The following is an 18606-nucleotide window of genomic DNA, read 5'->3' on the forward strand; positions in this document are numbered from 1 at the left end:
ACTTTCTGTTCAATAAATATAATGACAGCATTAACAAGGCTGGAAGAATGGAAGCAACTTTTGGATCCATTATTGATGGGAGGAGCCCACACAACAGCAACTATTACAGATAAACACAAGTACTACTAAGTACTGGGACTATAAATCATTTTGGTCAATACCGAGATGCTCCTTATTTTACACGCTTAGACTTTTGCTTTGAAACAGTTACTGCAGATTTCCCTGAATCCAAAGTATAATTTAACTGAAGACACTAAATGAACTGTGTCTTTTTAAAGAGTTACAAAAGTAAAGTAAAGAAACTGTAAATGAAACTATACAATTTCTTTTTTTTACCTGATTAAAGTTGAAAGTCATGCAGGATCATTTTCAACAAATACTCCAATTAATCCAATTTAACAGACATCTGTGTATGATGGTGGGATTGTGAGACATCAACAGGCAGATATTGTTTTTGAGTGGATGCTCCAGACGTTGTGGAGCTCTCCTGGTTGACATGCCTTCAGAAAACTGAGTTTCTCTTTTTCAAGATGGAGGACCGCAGGGTGTGTTCCAGCTTCAAAGGGATTGCTATCCAGGCAAACGTCGAAGTCAATCTGGCTGTGGAACACTGGACCAGCTCTTTATCTCAGTTTGCCCAAACAGTGAACTTGGCTTCAGCCAATTCCTGCTGCGGGTTTTCAGGAGTAATATCAGGCTGTTGCTGCAGGTTATTTGCTCCCTTGACAATCATAGTGACAGTTTTTCCTTCTGGCAATAAGTCAACCTGTTTCCATGGAGCGTTGACATCATCAGGTCTGCCCTGTGTCAGTGATGTTTTGGTGCAGCCAAGGGGCAGAAGATGTGCAGTTCAGTTGTTTCAGGGTCTACTGCATTATCTCCTTTTCGTAGGTGATATACTGATAACATGACCAGCTGACACTGAACCACCTGTGATGACAATGAGTCTGAGGACATGGTCAGGTGTTTACTTGAAACCACAAATCCTTTAATCTAGTTCATAATTTCTACTTATGAAAATCAGCAAAGAAACAGATTAAAGAAGCAGGCTAATGTTATGATTTTAACACTTTACTTCTTCGCTGATATCAATCCACCCAAGTCAGCTAATTAAGGTGGAATGAATCTTTTACTGCTGTACGAGAAGAGATAACTGAGATTCCACTCTTGGAGATGGTGGGAAATAAACGCCTTCTCTTATCTTATACTTGCACTGTTTAAGTGTATGAAGTGGGCAACAGTCCCGAGTAAAGTACCATTACAGTTCATATAGCACTCCACTGTTCACGTCAAAGCGAACACTGCCTCGATGACGCTCCTTCAAACCCCATCTCCTTCCTGTTGGCAGTAAAAAGGCTCCCTGCCGCCGCTCTTTTCTTGCAGCGACTGCATATTTTGTCCTGCTGGTCTGTTGTGGTGAGCAGCTTCAGTTCAGTCCTGAACCCCGGCCTTGAAGAGGCCTCTGTGGAGTCTGCCTTGAATCCAAAGCTTTTATGTGTTGGCCAGGCTTCCCCGGAGGGCTCCTTAAAGGCAACACTTTAGCCTGACTGCAACTTCAATGGCCTCAAAACGGCCCTCTTTTCATGTGACTGCTGAATATGGAGAGAAAAGGAAGAGGGGCAGGAGGGTGAACCGGGTCAGCTTGCTTCACAATCAGTGGCTTAAACCGCCCAGTCCCAGCTCCATTTATAAAGACTCCTAAATATAAAAGCAGTCTCCAAAAGTCAGCAAGGGTTTTCTGTTGTCTCACATACTGCACTTTTCAAAATTGTTTGAACACAATTACACTATAAACCTCAGTAACTGTAAGAAGGGCCGACATCGACTACCAACCGAAACTTAGCTTTATACCACTAAAAGCAGACTAAGTAAGGAAGCCCCACAACTGTAGGCAACCTTTAACGATCTTTCCACAGGCTTTGTTATAACTTGTACGTCTTTTAGATCTTGTTGACCAAAGGTTTTCCCTCCTCTTTCCTGACTCAGCACGAACCAAACTGAGTGATTTTAGGCTCTCTGGGAGTGGAAAAGGTGCACTGCTGCAAAGGAAAAAGCCTGGGCTTGATTTATAATCGCAGACAGCGAAGGCGAGGGGTGAAACTGACTATAAAACCACATGTTGGTTAGTTAACTGTCAATCACAAGCTGTTAGCCACCGAGCTTACCTCCTACTGAGTAAACCCCCAATCTGACTCTAAAAATGGTTGTAATTTATGAATTTCAACATTTATTGAAGTCATATTTAAAATTAACTTCAAGATTTAATTAACTGAACATCTTACAGGGTCACCCAGCTAATCACTCAGCCCTAAAAGAAACTTTTATCAGTCATAAAACAAAATCTTGTGTTCAAAGAGTTTTTCTTACAGGAATTTTGAGAGCGGGTTCTTTGAGTTACTCTGGTTATTAATCCTGGACATGCAACTAAACAACTACATTTGATAACTACATTAGTGTAACACCTCTGAACCTGGTGATAGATAGATATTTCTCTCGTTATGCAATCACACTGCGTTTCATACGTGTGAACAAACACAATGGCATGCAGAGCAGTTTGGACGGGGCGTCCAGCGTGCAGTCACATGTAAAGTGGTGATTATCCAAATAGGCCTGCCTCGGTGGGCCCGTTCTGTGCCCTGTTGTATAATTACTGGTGCCGTGAGAGCTGAGAGGCACAGAGACATCTACAGGATGACAACAAATCTATAAAACAGTACATCTCTCTGCTCTGAGCTGTCCGAGTGACAAAACAGCTCATCGGAGAAGAATGTGAGCAGGTTTTCCACCTCGCAGAACAATTTCACACAGCCAATGAGGAGCAGGGCCAGGCTTGGAGCTAAGCCCTCATAGAATAGCTTCATTCTTGGCCGGCTGGTCCTGGTTCTGTTTCCAAAGAAAGGCAAGGACCTCCCAACTGGGCAGCCACATTCCCCTGTGGCTGAAGGATGGATTACTGACACATTATTTTTACTAACCGGAATAATCGCTGCGCCTTATGTAAAGGAAGACTCACTTACAGCTGCCATCAGATAGTAAATCTAACAATGAATAGTGCCATCTTTAAAGCTATTCTCCATGCACTGCATTTGAATAAACTATTACATAACTTTAGTAGGTCTACTTCTTCAGAAGAGTGTTTTTATTTTAGCTTTTGTGTGGCGAGCACGGCAAATGAATTAGTGTAACTATGGAGCAGGTATCTGTCCACTTTGGTTCACATATTACGGCGGGATAAATCATTTATTGCTGTATGATGATACGTCCCACCAGTGAAGCCTTTCTGTTCTCTTCATGCTGGAAGTGGCTGTCTCATCAGCAGCAGTTATGCTGTGTCGTTTTTATTGTTTCAGCCACACACTGTACATGAAGGAGGGCGGCTGACAATCATCCCACTCTTAATGAGCCATCAGTTTATGTCAATGGCAGCGATCACAGCCTGGTCAGAGCAGGACTAGCAGTTCTCCTACTACTCTCTTACAGCTGCAACTTCTGATTGGCTCAAGAGGTGCTCAGCAAAGAAATATTCCTCCTGGCTCCACTAGATTGTTTGATAAGGCACAGAAGGCTAAGCATAATATTTATAACATCAATCAATTTAATTCCATTTTAAAGAAGAGAAGAAGTGAGCAATTTTGGAATATCAAATATATTCAATATCAACTACACAGGTTACAATCATGTCAATCCACCTGTGTTTTAGTACTGACATATGATGTGATACACATGTGCACACATCACATTTCTGAGGTTTTACTCTAGTATTACTATCTGGAGGCAGTGAGATATAACATTACAGGGATGTTCTAGGACAGCGACAACATCTGGATAAACAGGTACAGTTACTCAAACTTAAAACAAAGACCGCAATGTCCCATAACTCAGGCCAACAAGACACGCCCAGCATCTCCTGCAGACAGTCCACGTCTTCATTGCTTCATTGCGCAGAAGTAAATCATTATTACACTACTGCAGTGTGTTTCTCTTGTTATGGATAAATACTTGGTTAACCTCCTAGGACCTGGCGTCCACATATGTGGACATCACATTTTGGGTTATTTAGACCAAAATACTCAATTTTGCTCTACAAGGGCCTGATATCCTCTTACGAGGCAGCACAGTGGTTAGCACTGTTGGCGCACAGCAAGAAGGTCCTGAGTTCAATTCCACCACCAGGCCAGGGTCAGGACCCAATCAGCCCAAATATCAAAGAGAAATTAAAGATGCATGCCATGGAAGAGTTCGGGTCTTAGGAGGTTAAAGTTCATGATTTCCTATCATTTTTCACCACTTCTTTTCACAGAGAGACATTTTGAGCCATATAAGGTAAAAATGTACAATCTGAGTGGATCTCTAAAAGTTGATTCTGTTCATGAACAGAATCAACTTCTGGAGATTTACTTACCTGGATGACTGAGCATGCATCAAGATGAAATCTGAGTGGATGATGACATTTTTATTTTCCAGACTTTTAAAGAATACATCACAAACAGCAGCTGAGATATCAGTGGGCTCACACTATGCATGTCACAGGCCGTGTGCATAAGATTTCAGAAAAGAAGATATGAGTGTGGGAGCTGAAGCGGCTCCATCAGAGAGTCTGAGCGGGCGTGTCCTCCTCATTATACACCCAGCTTCCTCAATCTGCTGTTTACAGCTGGCCGGCTGTCTGACAAAACTAACAATTAGCCTCAGATTTACACCCACCAAGCCAGGTGAGACTGCAGGCTTCATAAACAACTACATCCACTTAGCTGCTGAGTAGGCACGGGGAAAGGCAAGCAGGGTTACCCCGCTGACCTGCAACACATAAACATCCATCTCCTCGCCTGCTGGGTAAGGAGGGTCTTATACGCTGCTTCGAGCCCAGGCCTGCAGCTCAGCCGAGCACGGAGTCAGAGCGACGGTCCTGCATACACAGAGCCGTCAGTAATGACAGCACTCTGCTCTCTTCAATTACAATGCATGAATCATCACTTCCTTCAGCCTCAAGCTCTCTCATTAAAACTTTCTACATGTCTAAACACCCAGCCAGGCTTTATATACACAACACCAGGACTATGACATAACAGTGTCAGGCATCTTTATAAACCGGGGCTGAAGCAGGAATCTAGCTTTAATTTATCATTCACCTGGATAACTCTCAGCAATATTTATAAGCATGCATTACTCCAATATTAGGATTCCACAGATCAGGTGTTGGTGACCACATGCTGATTAATCATGTTCGGTTCTACACCGTTCTGTGTTTACTTCACCCAACAGCAGGGTGGCAGCAGTCTGGAGGTTGTTCCCACGTGCTGCACCAGCAGCTTTTCTTTGGTTTTTGGAAGTAAAGGAAGTTTTTTTTTTTTTTTTTACTTCCTTAATAAAAACCAAGGGGATAAATTCCTTTATTCAGGAACACTGTACATGTTAGAACCTGTTACTAACAAAGTGATAATAAAGTAACGTGATATTTAATCCCAGTATATTATTACCTATGTTGTCAATACAAAAGTGAGAGTAAGAAACAGTTTGAGCTCAATCTACTGACCCTGAAGGAAAAGTCAAGTGCGACATGATTTTTTAAATCTTGATACAGTATTTTCTATATGTTGATGACACACACCACACTAGTCAGTTTTCATAAATCATAGCACAGCACTGTTCTATGTCAGCCAAGTTGATCTTCAACAGGTTCTTCTCCGTATATCACGGTGAACACACCATCTTTGCTTTGCTCACCCAGACTCAACACTGGGAGAAAAACTGAGCAGGAAACCTGATTTGTGACAAGGTGTTTAAAACTTTCTCTTTTGTTGTTCTGCTGTCTGATGCAGCAGAATCACTGCCTGCCAGGAAAGCGTCCATCGGCCTGCTGAGGTGTTGGTATGTGCTTTCCCTGGGGCTCAGGCCTTACTAGACTGTTGGAGAAGCCTGATGGAGGGCGAGGCTGTGATTCACAGGATAAACTCTGAGCAACAGCAGCAGCTGAGAGGTTAAAGGAGACGCAGATCTGAGAGCAGTTGTTGTAAAACAGATGTGTCATGCTCCAAGTCTGCGAAACAGGTGGGGTTTCCATTACAGCCCAACTTCCACCTCAGAGACTAAAGCTGCAGAGATAAATGCTGAGGGCTGCTTGTTTTCTTTTAATCATCAGCTGACAGCAGCTGAAGGAGGATTTTTTTTTCCCTTTTTAAACCAAATGCATATCGCGTGAGGTCACTGAAGCCTCCGTGACAGGATAAATCAACAGCAGGACACTTGAAAAGATACGAGGACGAATGACTGTTCTGGAGGTCACTTAAGAAGGAGAGGACGAGGGGTCACGTGACGTCAATGGCGGAGTAGCTGTGTTTCTCGCCCGCTCCCGCAGCTTGGCATTTGTTTAGGCCTTTATGTGTCTTGTTTGGTTAAAGTCTCTGTTTATTTCGACTTTTAAACTTCGTACGATGCCAAGCACCCAGAAGAAGCTCAACCTTGGGTCGAAACCGGGCAAATCCGGAGAAAATCACCCTCCGCTCAGCGATCATGCTGTAGCGGTTATGGCGGAGGCCCAGTCGCCCCCACTTCTCGACCGAATGGACGTCGACAAATTGGTGGAGAGGATATCGGCGGAGGTGCTGAGGGCGGTGGAGGCCTCCTTTGAGAAGAAGATTGATCCAGTTCTGAAAAGACTGGAAACATGCGCAGCTAACATCTCTGCATTGGATGTTAAAATGAAGGAGGCAGAGGCACGTATATCAACGCAGGAAGATGTTACAGCGGGATATGGCGCCAAGATTTCTGAAGTGGAGCTTAAGCTGGAGGCCGCTTTGGATAAGATTGATGACTTGGAGAACAGGAGCCGACGGTGTAACATACGTGTTATTGGGCTACCCGAAGGCAGTGAAGGTACCAACCCTGTGTCTTTTTTCAAAACGTGGTTACCGGAGTTGGTGGCTGTGAGTTTCAAGGGCGGCGCTGTTAAAATCGATCGCTGCCACCGGGTGCTTGCACGCCTCCCTTCCAGTGCCCAGCGGCCCCGCGCGGTCATCATAAAGCTCCACAACTTCCAGGATAAAGCACGGATCATGCAAGCGGCTAGGAGGAAGCAGTCCTTATTTCATAATGGCATTCCTATTATGATATTCGAGGACTTCTCCGCCGCTGTTCTGAAGAAACGCCAGGGATTCTACCACGTCAAACAACGCCTTAGGGAGATGGGTGTCCCCTTCGCTATGATGTACCCGGCTGTCCTTAGGATCAAGATCGATGGCCAGGAGAAATCTTTTAGATCTCCAGAAGCAGTCTCAGCTTACCTGGATAACGTACCTCAAGGGGCGGGGCCGCGCTCATCCTCGGTGGCTCCAGTGGACTGTTGATCTGTGCTCCTGTCCCATACCTGAGGCATTCGCCAATCCCTCGTCTCCTCCTCCTCCTTTTTTTTTTTTTTTTCTTTTCCTTCCCTGTTTATTATTATTGTTATTTTTTCTGTTTGGTTCCTTTTTTTTTTCTTTTCGGGTCTGTGCGGAGATAATAACCCCATACACATAGACTATTTTATTTAGCCATTTATAATCCGAATTCTTGTTTTAGCTGCGGGCGGGCAACTGTTTCACGTTACTGATTAAGAAAAGACTCGTACTCTGGTCCAGCATCTTTCTATGTCCAAGTTGGAAAGTTTGCTTGCGCCCCCTGCTGGGCGTTGAAGACCTTTGTCTGACCTCCATACTCACTGGTTTCTTGACGGTTCTGTTTCTTATAAATAGTTTTCTGTTAATTGTTAGCAGAGCAGGACGTTTGTTTTTCTATGTGTATTTTACTTGCCACTGGTGTTGTAGAGCAGTGTTTGGGAGCCCTACATATCAGCTATGCTTTGGTCACCTGAGCGTGGTTCCATGCTTATTTAAAATGTTGTATGATAAGTGATAATTCAATGTTGAATGTTTGTTCCTGGAATGTAGGAGGTATACATAACCCTGTTAAACGGAAAAAAATATTGAGCTTTCTTAAGAGGGAGAATGTACATGTTGCCTTGTTGCAAGAAACTCACCTGTCTCCTCAGGAGCATCTAAAACTGAAACGTGATTGGGTCGGTCAAGTTTTTAGTTCCTCCTTTACGAGTAAGAGCCGTGGTGTAGCCGTTTTAATACATAAACACCTACCGCTGACAGTTGACCAAACAATTTGTGATAAGTCTGGTAGATATGTTTCCTTAAAAGGCACCCTAGGTGGTCAGGCGGTGTCATTTCTGAATATTTACTTTCCGCCAGTACAGTCTAACGACTTTATTGCTCATACTTTCTCTTCCTTTTCTGATTGGGTTTGTGATAATTCTGTGATAGCCGGTGATTTTAACTGTTATTTTTCTACAACTAAGGACAGATCCCCTCCTAAACAAATTCAAATGTCTACAAGGGCCAAAGCACTTTTAGATACTTGTAACGAACTTGATCTGGTTGATACCTGGCGGACTCTTCATCCTAACGATAAAGAATTTACTTTTTTTTCCGGTGTTCATAGAACAAGTAGTAGGATCGATCTCGTTTTCACCCCCAAGCGATCACTGGGAAACATTTTGAGATGTACAATAGGCGATATTATTATATCAGATCATGCGCCGGTTTTTGTTCAGCTAAGTGATCTAAATCCTGTCCCTCGGTCTCATACCTGGAGATTTAACAATTTTTTGATTCACGACCCAAAATTCGAAATATTTTTAAATGATCAGCTTGAACATTTTTTAAAGGTCAATGCAACCCCTGAAGTTTCTCCAGGCCTGCTTTGGGACACCCTGAAGGCTTACACCCGTGGACTGATTATATCATATTCAGCAGGCCTGAAGCGGAAAAATCAGATGGAACAACGGAAATTAGAATTGGAATTGCACGAACTGCAAGCTAAACATAATGAATCACCTTCAGAGCAATTGAGGAATGAAATTCAGGTGGTTAAAACAGCTTTGGAGGCACTATTGACAAGAAAGGCTGAGAAATCTCTTTTCTTCATGAGGCAGAGGTTATATGAGTTTGCTAATAAACCTAACCGCTATCTGGCCAATCTTCTTCATAATAAGGGTGCTGGTTGTAATATCCCATGTGTTAGAGACTCATCTGGTTTACCTAAATATGACAATTTAATTATTAATGATACTTTTAAAACTTTTTATAAGCAGTTATATACCTCCCAGTTTAAACCAACATTGGAACAAGGTATGCATCACTTCTTCTTAGGACTAAATTTACCTAAAGTTACTGAAATCCAAAGGGATGATTTATGTAAACCTATAACGCAAAGTGAAATTTTGAAAGTTATTCAGATGCTTCCAAATAACAAAGCCCCGGGTCCAGACGGGTTCACGGGGGAATTCTTTAAGAAATTTAGTAAGATTCTGACTTCCCCACTGTATAAGATGCTTCTGTCCTCTTTTGAGGCAGGCACTCTCCCCCCCTCCTTAATGGAGGCTAATATTTCGCTAATTCTGAAGAAGGGGAAACCTCCAGAAGAATGCGCCTCCTATAGGCCTATATCTGTTTTAAATCTTGATTTGAAGATACTTGCTAAGGTCCTGGCTGTACGTCTTGAGCCAATACTACCTTCGATCGTTGAGAATGATCAAACTGGTTTTATACGAGGGCGGTATTCCACACATAGCGTGAGGCGCCTACTTAACATTATTCAGCACTCATCTTTGTTTAACCCTGAGGCTCTAGTCATCTCACTTGACGCTGAAAAGGCCTTTGACCGTCTGGAATGGCCGTTTCTTCTTTTCACACTTCAAGAATTTGGTTTAGGTGACAACTTCGTTAAATGGATCCAGATCCTTTATACTTCCCCTCTTTCGGCAGTGATTACCAATGGTTATAGGTCAGACAATTTCAGTATTGAACGTGGCAGTCGACAGGGCTGTCCGCTGAGCCCTTTGTTATTCGCCCTGGCTATGGAACCCCTTGCCACAGCCATTAGGAAGGATGCTGCTATTGAAGGACTCTGTTTGAACAATTCTCAACATAAGATTTCACTTTATGCAGATGACGTCTTAATTTTTCTAAATTCTCCTGCTCACTCAATTCCTAGATTAGTTGCGTTAATTTCCCAATACGGCTCCTTCTCAGGCTACAAGATCAATTTTTCTAAAAGTGAGGCTATGCCCCTCTCTGTTCTAAATGAGGTTGATCCAAACATTTCTCAGCCTTTTCGTTGGTCTCCCTCCGGTTTCACTTATTTAGGGGTAAAGATTTCACCGAATCTAAAAGAAATGTATAGTCTGAACTACACCCCTTTAATTCAGACCATCAATCGCGATTTGGGTAGGTGGTGCAGCTTCCCTCTGTCTCTCTTAGGTCGTATTCATCTGGTCAAGATGAATATCCTCCCTCGCCTCTTGTATTTATTCCAGATGTTACCGCTTGCTCTGTCCAAAAAGGTTTTGTCAAAATTAAATGGTTCAATTATTTCTTTTATATGGCGTAAGAAAAGACCTAGGCTGAGATACAGTTTTCTGTGTTTGCCTGTTCAGAAAGGCGGTCTTGCCGCTCCCTCCTTCCCACAATACCTCTTGGCTGCACAGTTTAAATTTCTTACAGAATGGTTTATGGACGATCCGGATTCCATTTACCTCAGCGCTGAGTCCGCTTCTTTAAAGGGTATCCGTTGCGGAACCTGCTATATATTTCCTCAGGTAAAGCCACAGTTCTAACACAAGATAATATGGTGCTAAAGAATATGCTCGTTATTTGGCGCAAAGTCAGGCGCCTGGAAGGATATTATAATTGTTTCTCCCTTCTTACTCCTATTCATGAAAACCCTGACTTCTTACCTGGTCTTCAGGCTGGTTTTGCGGACTGGTCTCAAAAAGGGATTAATACAGTGGGTGATCTTGTTCATGAGAACTCTCTTCTTACTTTTAATCAACTGAAAAGCAAGTTTGGTCTGACCAATAAGGATTTTTTGAAGTACTTTCAGGTAAAGCACTATATTACTTCTAAATTGAAGGATTTGAATGGAGGGTTTGGTCTTTCTCCTATAGAATCACTCATGGTAAAAACTACCCAACTAAAATGTATCACTAAAAAGATTTATAACATTCTCTCTGATCTTAGAATGGATAACTCTAACAAAATCAAGGGCCAATGGGAATCAGACGTAGGCGCTATAGATGCTGAAGCTTGGGATGAGTTGTGTTGTCGTCCTTTTAAAGCCTTGGCATCTAATTCTATTTGGGAAAGACAGTTTAAACTTATAAATAGGCTTTATATTACACCCGAGAAGAGACACATAATGTATCCAGCTTTGCCTAATCTCTGTAACAAATGTCAGTCTGCTGTTGGTTCCTTTTTTCATTGTCTGTGGAGCTGCCCTGTTATTCTACAGTTTTGGAGATCACTTATAGATAAGCTATGTACTATATTTAATTGCCGACTGCATCTGGGTCCAAGGACTTGCCTGTTAGGACTGAACGATGAGCTACCTGCCGGCTTTCGCAGCAAAGATCTCCTTCACATACTGCTGCACTACGCTCGAAAGTGCATTATGGTACTGTGGATTTCTGATAAGGCCCCATCTGTCAACCAGTGGCTACAGTCTGTGATATGTATCATGCCAATGGAAGCCTTCTCTACAGCACTTAAGGACAAACCTTTCCTTTTCTATCGCATATGGGACCCTTTTTTGGCCCACCTGAACACTCCTTCTGCTCAGAGGTTGAAATCGGGCTTACGGGATTTAGCCTGGCAACAAAGGGACGATTGTTAACCTTTTTCATTGTTTATTAATATTGCTGTTGGCTTTCTCTTTCTGCCTCCCACGTCCTGCTATACATGTAGATGCATCTTTGTCCTGTGTATGTATATGCTGGTGACTGCTGTTTTCCTGCTCTGCAATTAAAAGTTCAAAAAAAAAAAAAAAAAAAAAAAAAAAAAGGAGAGGACAAACGGCTGCTGTGCGCCAAACACAAACACAGTGAACAGGAGCATGTGATTCTTCTTCCTCAGATACAAAGAGGTAAAACAGGCAGAGACACTGAAGGATATAAAAAGACTGGAAGACAGTAAATGTTAAAAATGCCAAAGACATGGAATCAGATCCAAACTACATTTGGCAGTGGGTGGGAATCTGACTCTAATCACACTCTTACCTGTGAAATCATTCACCTTGTCCCCACCCCCCAAACACACCTGTACATTTCATAGCATGCAGATGTTTGAGCATGAACTTGACTGAGCTGAAAGTGTCAATTATCTGAGACTACAGTGAGGCAATTCAGTATCAATCTCATAGTATTAATAACCTTAATTTGATGCATGAATGAGGATATGAGCCAAAAATGAGTAAAAACAAAATGAGCCATCATCAGTAACCTTGAGCATTGGTGATCCCCAACATCAACAAACACATGCAGCCCTACTCCACGAACAGCTAGCATCTGTGGCTAATAATGAAACGATTTCATGAATGTGGGAGCAATCCAGCAAACAAACAAACAAACAAACGTGTCCGGCAGCTTTTGCAATCAGAATTATGACCTAAATGCACTGTGATGCCAAACAAGATCAGCTCTGTAAATTCTCTATAGGCTCCCCTTGTTCAGGGTTTATCTGTACATTTCTTCATTTCCATTTGTGCCATTTCAGTTATTACATGGTTATAGTTATACGTGGTATCCAGTAGGGGTGCAACGATATTCGTATCGATATTGAACCGTTCGATACAGTGCTTTCGGTTCGGTACGCATATGTATCGAACAATACAAAATTTGTAATTTATTTTATCAACTTTCCTTCTGACGATGCTGTCTGTGTTGAGCGCTCAGTGAATCTGCGTTCGACTACTCCGCCTAGGGTCGACAGTGCAGCCTAGGCGGAGTAGTCGAACGCAGATTCACTGAGCGCTCAACACAGACAGCATCGTCAGAAGGAAGAGCGCAGGGCAAGCTAGCGAGACAGAAGTTAAGCTCTCCTTACAACATGGACCTCCCCACCCTCATTCAGATCTGGCGTTTGGAATTATTTTGGTTTTCATGTGACGTATGACCCTGAAGGTAAGCGCGTCATGGACTAAAGTAAAACAGTATGTTGGATGTGCCATGCAATGCTCAATTACATGGGTGGGAACTAGTGTGTTAGCGCAGTTAGCTCGTTAACGTGTTGGCCGTCTAGCCCCATGCACGGGGCGATCGGCGGTAGCTCGTTAACGGAGATTTGCCGTGTTGTGGCGTTAAGGTCATTTCAACGAGATTAACCTGAAAGCACTAGTGGGAACACAACGAATATGACTGCACATTTACGCCGACATCATCCTAGTGCAAAGACAAGTGGAAGCAGAAAAAAACAAGCAAGCATGCTACTAACTTTAGCCGAGTCATTTAGACAGCTGTTTAATATGCTGCTGAGAATATAGCCCAGAAGAAGCGGATAGTATAGCTTTTATTTTGGAAAGAGCCATTTCTCTGTAATAAACTCTCTTTTCCAAAGATGAGTGATTCCTCAATCAGATACAGGGCTCGCAATATCGCTAGCCCGATGTCCCGGGGCTAGCGATTTTTTCAGTCGGGCTACCAAAATCTATCTCTGCCCTGCCCGTCGGGCTATTGTAGGAAGGGAAAATATATGTCAATACTTTTGCATTCTTTCGGAAATGTAGCTGGGTAATTATGTCATTGGCATCGGTGAGCCACTGTCAATATGTGACATATTGAAATCGCGTTTGAATTTGCGCTTGTTTTTTTGCTTTCACTTTGCAATCGTGCGAACTGTGTATAGAGAGCGACAGCACTGATCTGTGAGTGATGATAATTTGCGCACCAATTCCTCTGACATCGTCTTATTAATCGTTAGCTTACTATGCAAACATGACAAGTGAAATCTCCCGCAGCAAGCTTAAACATGTGAGAGGTTGATCGCAGAGAATCGCTGAACTTATGTGAGTGCGTGTGTAAAAGCAGCAGGATTTATATTTGACTACGATGACCTGGATGACTGAGAACCTTCACAGACAGATATATATTTTAGTTCTGCTGAGCCAAATAAGACAGGTCAGGGTGAAGAAGTGACAGCCAAAGAAAAGCTTACCACAAAACGGAAAAGTTATGACAAATCAGACTATAAGGCAAAAAGAAAGTGCAGCTTTATGGTTTCATGGACAAAATAATTTCTGTGGCTGCAATATGACGAGCTAAATAACCAGGGCTGCACATAAGTGGTCCGCAGGTGCACATTTGCTGTCAAAATAAAAAACACGCACAAGGGTTAGGGTTAAATTTAAAAACTGTAATTTTGAGTTAAAATATATATTTATAATTTTAATAAATGACAAATTAAAAAGGCATGAACATTTTTTTTGTATCGAAAAAATATCGAACCGTGACACCAAAGTATCGAACCGAACCGTGAATTTTGTGTATCGTTGCACCCCTAGTATCCAGTATAACAATGGCTATGGCAGGACAGTCTGAATCTGAGGTATACACTACAGAAAGAAAGAAAATGAGGCCGGCCAGCAGGGTAATGCTGTAAACACTTTCCTGATGAGTTTATAGTCTCGGTCGCCGGTTTACAGTCTTACTGAATCCAACTGGATGTTTGTTTTGTACATTCTGGCCTCTGCTAGTGCTCAGAGGACAATAAAGGATGATTGGGGATGATTTACTGTGAGACTGACAGTCCCTCAATTTCTCTGTCAGATCACTCGTCTTTGATTACATAACATAAAGATGGCAGAGGAGGCCAAGTTTTCACTCCTGGACAACACAAAGCGATACGTGATGTCGCTGTAACTATGTCCATCTTTAATTTAATGTCTCTGATGTGAGCGTGACAGTTTTGTAAATGTTAGAGCAATAATCACAGTGAAATGCTACAGATGTACACAGATGCTGAACAACAGAAGAATCCAGACTGAGAGACAGTGACTCTTAAGGTTCCCCCTGTGATGAGTCCAAATGTCTGCAAGTGTCTGTCAGCTGTTTAGACTCTGAAGGCTTCTCCTGGTTTGTGGGTCACATTCAAAAACATTTATCTGGCTCTGAATTCAGCCCAGAATTAAACTAAAGAAACCTTTCATTATAATATAAACAGAATGCCCATCCTTCACCTTTCTGTTTGAAATACTCCAAAATATTGACAAAGAGGCACATCGACGTTTGTCACATGGATTTCTTTCTTTTCCAACTACCAACTATAGTGGAACTGAAATGTGCAGCACTTAACAACAATAAAAAGAAAAAGAAAATCGTACTTTCTGATAGAGACGAAGGTGAGCAGCAACTCTTCAGAGGCAGGAAAACATTACAGTTGGTGGATAATGAAAACAGTTTTATTAATCCTTAATCACAGATATAAGGTCTTTAAACTGCTGTACACTCACAGGGCTTTCCTGCTTGGAACGGGTGTTTGATGGTGTCAACAGTCTCCCTGTTATTTGTGGCTAGTAATAAAGAGATTGCACATAAAGCCCACATATACAAAACACTTAGCTGTGATCCATCTTTGGCAATTATTGTAAATATTACAAGAATCACTTTCGGTGTCACACAGAATGCAAGGGGTTAAAATGAAACGGTGAAATCTGACCGATTTACAACTTAAAGCACTCATAAATATTGTGTTTTACATCTGATTGCCTCAAGGCCTTAATACATCCTCCACACGATGCACTTGAACATATAAAAATGATGAGCACCTCTTTCATTGACTTTGGAGTGTTTTATCAACCTTTTTACATCTGTGGTGTTCCTGGTCATAAGTTACCGCCATAGGAAATGAATGGGAATCCACTCAACAACCACAGCCCCCCCTCCAACCACCCCCCACCGGCCCCTGACCGGCCCACTGAAGGACCAAATGAAAGACCCACTTTACAACCTACTGAACAACCCACTAAGCAACCCATTGATCCACCCACTGAACTGAATTAAGTGGTGAAAAATGTTTGTTGTGCTAATTTAAGACCTGTTAAAACAGAATGGTCAATTTTGACCGGAAGACTAAAGTAAGGGGGTGGGGTGCACAGAATTGGAGGGTTAAATATTAAAAAGCTGAAGAACATCATTATTAGTTGACTACTGATAAAAAAAAAATGCTAGTTTTCATCTTTGCTGTCTCTAGTAAACTTTTTTCTCATAAATTTATGACCTATAAATCCCCCCCAAAAAAATCGCACATAAACAAACTGAAAAAAGCAGACCTACGCTTGAGACAGGTTAAATCCTACCATTAAAACCACCTGTACCATCTGCACTCATTTTGGACCTTAGACAGTACAAAAGTTGGACTCAAAACATAAACAATGCAGCTAAGCTGTCCAAGTTACAGCTGATCTGCAGTTTTATGTGACATTATGAATATTTTTGGTATATTATTTGTATCTACCAGGTATCACAATTAACAGCCAAAGCAACTGTTCCTTAACCACCCAACTTCCCAAAGTTCAACGTGCTCCTCCTAACTGTAGGGAGTAATTACAGCCAGTCGTCCACCCACTAAACACTGTTCCTACAGTATGTTTAAGGCGCAGGGCGTGCTGCTGCAGAGCTCACAGTTACACAACATGCAGCTCGAGGCTAAACTCTGGAAAGACATAATGAAAATCAGACAGGTTTACTGAAGGAGCTGAAAGTTACATCTGCAGGCCATCATAGAGCACAGAAAACTACAACTGAATACCGTCACACACAATCATCAGGCCCTGAAGGCAAAACTGTTACTTCCAAACACACCGCTAATGACTGTTATCCAACTTTAACCTGACATGGTATAAGATAGTGACACACACTGTCAATCCTGAGATCAAATCCAGAAGTTAGTGAAGAGACTTGATTATAAAAGGACTTAAAGTTTAAGCATTCAATAAAATAAAATGTCAGGAGTTTGTTTTTGTCTTTTATGAGAGAGACTAAATCCCTGCATGGCTTCCAAAAGTCCATTTACTGCTACAAGTATCAATGACAAAAGTTGTATAATTACCTATATTATTCATAACTAAATTTATTTTTTAAAATTAAAACAAAACAAAACATAAATTCAGACTTGTGAAAGCTTTATTCCATTTCTTAAAACTAAAGAGAGAGAGGCGCACGAGGCTAATTTCAGCTTAAAGGAAGCTAGCAAGAGTTAGCCAAACCGCCAAATACGCTAAACAACCGTTTGAATTACGAACTTCCGGTCAGGACTCTATCAGGCAGAAAACACAAAAATCTTCACCTCACCGCCACTGAGGAGCTGTCTCCATATTTAAGGACATACCCATCCTCCATTTAGGCTAACAAATTAGCTAACAGGTGTGGCTAATGTCAGGGAGTCAGGTTCAGCTTGAAACCGACCCTGGTGCGCGGTATCCGGTTGTGTGTGTGTGTCCACACTCACCACTGTTTGGAGTTCTTCCTTCAGCCAGGATTCAGGAACACTTGTCCTGCTTCAGCGCTTCATCACAAATCATCCTTCCAAATATATCCACAGGAGACCTACTTTCACCCCTTCACCTGCATGGCGTCTGCACTGTGCGTGCTCGCTCCACAGCGCCCTCTGCAGTCACGCAGCGTGCTGTGCTGAGCTGCATGTTTCAAGTAAAGGAAGAGCCAGGGTACAAACAGCTAAATTCAAATACCATGCACACCGTGCTTACTCATGCTACTCTCCATGAACTGTAGGAGGTATGACACAAAGTGGTTAGCGTACAGTACCACAGACACTGGTTGTATTTATTTTTTATTTGTAGTTTTCTATAAGGGTGTAAGAGGTCAGACTGAATTGGTCTGTTCAGGTCCTCAGGCTATATTTTGTATCTATTTAATGTCAAACAAGCAACAGCAGAAACTTTTCATTTATCAGTTTCATGAACTCGCTCATTGTTAAAGGGGAAAGAGCAACGATTCATTTGGTAAGGCATTACTGTTCATAGACAAGGTGAAGGAGCAGTGCTGATCAGTTCACCTGATATGTCTGAGAAAACACTCATTAATCTCTACCAAAGACAGATTTTCACTTTAAATTGGATGAAACAAGAGGTCATATGTCATATCAAGCTCATGTTAAAATAATAAAGAAAGCCTGCTTTACATGATGAGACTTTTCTGCTTATTTAAAGTAGGGAATAGTTTTGATGGATATAAAAAGTAAGACTGTGTTGAAAAACACAACAATTCTGTTTAAGGCACTGCTTATTTAAATAGTTTTGTGAATTTTGTGAAATCGGCTGATATTTTCTGTTTGACTTTGTAAAAAGTTTGAATTCATTTTTATGTTCGTTCAACTCAAATTCAAATTTGAACTTTTCCTTTTTAGGCTGCAGGACTGAATAAAAACAAGCTGTTCTAACTTTAAATTTCACATTTTTTAATTTCATCTGTTTGTAGTTTTTGCTGCACGTTAAATGACGTCTGCAGAGGTGAACTACAAAGCGAGCTGCATTCAGAGATAATCTGATTATCAGTCTCCTCGTCAAGACCTTGTTTGTGTACATACCAGCAGATCTGGCAGCAAATCAGGAACAACAAAAGTAAAGAGAAATATTTGTACAGTTTCAGCACGGCCAGATGAATGCATGTCGGTTCTTGTTTCAACATGATGCATACAGTACGTGCTGTAAGGCTTTGTTCAGAAGCACTGATACCATACAGCTCAACGGGTTTACATTTACACACAGCCCCTG

The sequence above is a fragment of the Rhamphochromis sp. 'chilingali' genome (genome assembly GCF_963969265.1).
Source record: "Rhamphochromis sp. 'chilingali' genome assembly, chromosome: 6".
In the NCBI taxonomy this organism is placed as follows: Eukaryota; Metazoa; Chordata; class Actinopteri; order Cichliformes; family Cichlidae; genus Rhamphochromis; species Rhamphochromis sp. 'chilingali'.